This window comes from Myotis yumanensis, unplaced genomic scaffold (assembly GCF_028538775.1).
Source record: "Myotis yumanensis isolate MYYU_CA2020_CCGP unplaced genomic scaffold, mMyoYum1.0.hap1 SCAF_10, whole genome shotgun sequence".
Classification (NCBI taxonomy): Eukaryota; Metazoa; Chordata; class Mammalia; order Chiroptera; family Vespertilionidae; genus Myotis; species Myotis yumanensis.
Window position 1 is genome coordinate 77,601,932 of NW_027223761.1, and position 4,167 is coordinate 77,606,098.

The following is a 4,167-nucleotide window of genomic DNA, read 5'->3' on the forward strand; positions in this document are numbered from 1 at the left end:
TGGGTTATGATGAAAGATACTGATATTTGAATTTTCTAATTATTAAGAATATCATTAAAACTATCAAAATTTTATAAAGAGACCACTTCAGTTGACTAATTTCTCATTTCCTCCAAAGTCAGAATACTTTTAAAAGTCAAATCCTGCAACATAGAAAAAGGATTATACACACTGAGCAAGTGGCATTCAACCCAGGAATGCAAATGCTTTAATATTCCTAAATCAATTAATGTAATATATCATATTAATAAAGGGTAAAAACCACACAATCATCTCAATAGATGCAGGAAAGCATTTGACAAAAGCCAATTCATAATAAAAATTGTCAACAAACTTGAAAGAGAAGAGAACTTTCTGTTAAAGGGCATCTGTGAAAACCCTACCACTAACATCATATTTAATGGTGGAAAAATAATGCAAGAATATCAGCTCTTCTACTCATGAAACGAATTAAACTCGTAAGTCAAGGCCCCACTGTATGTCCAACAGCAGGTTATGTCCAAGTCTATGGTTCCCTGGCGGGGATGGGGTGAAACTTTGGCTGTGGGTGCAACTGGTTGTCAAAGTTCTCTCCTCTGCATACACATCAGTTGCATGACTTATGTTTTTGATCTGTTGTCTTGTTAAAGAAAATAGGATTTCCCAGCCAGTGTGGCTCAGTGGTTGAGTGTCAACCTATGAACCAGGAGATTATGGTTCAATTCCTTGTCAGGGCACATGAACTTACACAGATTCACTCCCTCTGAGCTCCAGGGATGGGGCAATGGTTTGGATCCAGGGACATATGTAGAGGAACTGGACTGTCTGGCATTGGAGCAAGAACTCAGAGGTGGCTTTCGGGAGGCGTTCACAGGGGTCATTGCTCCTATGCTGAGACCTCCCCCATCGCAGAGCTCACTGACAGCCATATCTAAGTCTCCAACAGCCTGGTTCACACTGTTTGCTCACCCTGGTGATTCCCTGAGACCCTACCCCATCCAATTTGCAGCCCTACCCAAGCTGTTTGCAGTGGCTTTTCCATATGAAAGTCCTGTCCTGGCTCAGGCTTCAGACTTTCCTAAAATCTCTCAAACAAGCAGCAGCTGGCATTAGCATGACCCATACCTATCAATAAGAGGCTCAAGACAGCTTGGCCTTGCCTGGGCACTTCCAAGCCAACATAGGTGGCAGCCATCTGCAGATCTCTCTATGGTTCCTGCCGAGTGGCCCCAAGTGATGGCTGACTCTACACCTCCTGGAAGGGCCAGTGAACCTGGTGGACAACTTCAGACCATATCAGATTACCACTTTACACATCCACCAGTGACACACTCAAGGACAGACTCAATAAGTACCAAAGCCCCACTGAAGCAGGTCCTGCTCCATGTGGGAATCTCCTGTAGAGAAACTCTTCCAACTATAGTCACATCTGGTCCTCACATCCAGTTTAGCCTGGGGGTTAATTCCTCCCAGTGACACCAACATCCATCAAGGCTCAACTATAACAAGACTGTGCACATAGCCTACACAGGGGTGCACCTAGAGTGTCCAGCTCAGGTGACAGGGGAGTCTGAGCCACTGGGTCCTAAAGGACACCTACTACAAATGGCTGCTGCTAATTCTAGGAGACATAGCAGCTTTACCTAATACATAGAAGTAGATACAAGGAAGCAGCCAGGATGCAGAGACAAAGAAAAGTCATAAATGAAAGAACAGAAGAAATCTCCAGAAGAAGAATTGGATAAAATAGAAGCAAGCAAACTACTAGATACAGAGTTCAAAACAGTGGTTATAAGGTTGCTCAAGGATCTTAATGAGAGTTTCGAGGGACTTAGTGAAACTTTCAAGGATCTTAGTGATAGTTTCAAAGACATGAAAAGGACCAGTAAGGAATTAAGCATACACTAACTGAAATAAAGAATAATTTACAGGAATTCAACAGTAGAGTATAGGATTCCGAGAATCAGATCAATGATCTGGAGTATGAGGGGGCAGAAAACACCCAATCAGAAGAGCAGAGGGAAAAAAGAATCCAAAAACATCAAGATGGTGTGGGGAGCCTCTGGGACAACTTCAAGCATACCAACATTCACATTGTAGGGGTTGCAGGGGGAGAAGAGAGATAGAAAGATGTTGAAAACCCATTTGAAGAAATAATGACAGAAAACTTCCCCTACCTGGTGAAAGAAATAGACTTACAAGTCCAGGAAGCACAAAGAGCCCCAGGAGGAGTACAGAGAGACCCAAACCAAGACACATCATAATTAAAATGCCAAAGGTTAAAGACAAAGAGAATCTTAGAAGCAGGAAGAGAAAAGCAATTAGTAAAAAGAAGAAAAAAAAGATTAAAATATGAACAATAAAATGGCAATAAATACATATCTATCAATAATTGAATCTAAAAATCAAAATAAATAAATAAGGAATCTGATGAACAAAATAAAACTGACTGATAAAATAGAGCCAGGGGCATGGAAACATGGAACAAACTGGCAAATCTCAGAGGGAAGGGGGAAAGGAGAGCAGGAAGAGATTAACCAAAGAACTTATATGTATAGTAGAGGCCCGGTGCACGAATTCGAGCACCAGTGGGGTCCCTCGGCCTGGCCTGCAGGATCTGGCTGAAACCGGCTCTCTGACATCCCCTAAGGTGTCCTGGATTGCGAGAGGGCGAGGCCAGGCTGAGGGACCCCGACCAGTGCACAATCAAGGCCAGGGAGGAATGTGGGAGGTTGGCCAGCCGGGGAGGGACCACAGGAGGGCTCCAGTCCATCTCGCTCTGGTCCCAATCAGCCAGACCCCAGCAGCAAGCTAACCTACTGGTTGGAGCGTCTGCCCCCTGGTAGTCAGTGCACGTCATAGTGAGCAGTTGAGCGGCCTTAGCATATCATTAGCATATTATGCTTTGATTGGTTGAACCGATGACTGGACACTTAGCATATTAGGCTTTTATTATATAGGATATGTATTAACTATGTATTCAGACAACAAGGTGGTGAAGGCTTGGGGTGGGGTGGGGTGGAAACAGGGTAGAGAGGATCAATGTGGGTGAGGGGGAACATTTATAATACTCTCAACCATAAAGATTTTTTAAAAAAAAAGATTAATACAGAACATAATGTATCTAAGAACATCATCCTTGAGCAATTGTTTCAGGCCTCATCAGGTTTAAGAAACTGAATAACTGAGTCATACCCCTTTGGTATGACTTGCTTCCTTATATTTTGACTCCTGAAAATATAATGTGAATATTTCAAGTGGCAGTGTGAGGTGATGTGATGAAATGAGGAGAATGTGTTTGGAGACATGCAACCTTGTTTGAATCTTGTCCCATACCCCAAGACTTGTTGCATAACCAAAGTATAGCGTCTCTTGTGTTCTTTGGACTCATCTCTCTGAGGCTCATTTTTCTCACATAGAAAATGGGAATGAAAATAAATAGCTACTTCATAGGGTAGTTTTACAGATTAGCAGTATCTAACACTGGTCTGTGGTAGCTAATAAGTATTATTTCCCATCTTATACTTATCCATGCACCCACCACCCACTTCCCCTGCAATCACACACACATAAACATACATACCACCTGTCAGAAAAAAACAGGATCTTTCCTTCCTACAAGAACTAAACCCACCTCGTGTTAGGTAATTTCTTTTCCTCAATGTGTAAACTCATTGCTCATTCTGAAGGAATAAAAACATCACTGTTTTTCCTACCATTCTTTCTGGCTCTTAGACATATGTAATGTTTTCCCATCTACTCTCAACACGTGGATTTTATTATTGAAGAGAACATATCAGGTCATCAAAGCCTGTTTTGTTTTGCTTTTCATTATCCAAATTTAAACCCCTGGTTCTGTTGCACAAAAGATACACAATTTCACCTAGTCCACAGAAAATAGCAATTCACAATCTGTGATTTAGCTAAAATGATTTATGAGTGTCTCTGAACCCACAAAACCCATATAATAGGAAAAATAATTTTCTATTTACATCTAAAAGCATGGTCAAAATTCAGCCTTTGACTTTCCTTCCAATGGTAATGGGTTTGCTTGTGGATGGGCCCTTACCTCCATGCATGGACCACGTTTTTTTGTCTAGGACCTAAACTAGGTATAACTCACAGAGCTTAGTTCAGGAAACTAGAAAGTAAAAACAGTCAAAGGTATAGGCATTGCAGAGGATCAAA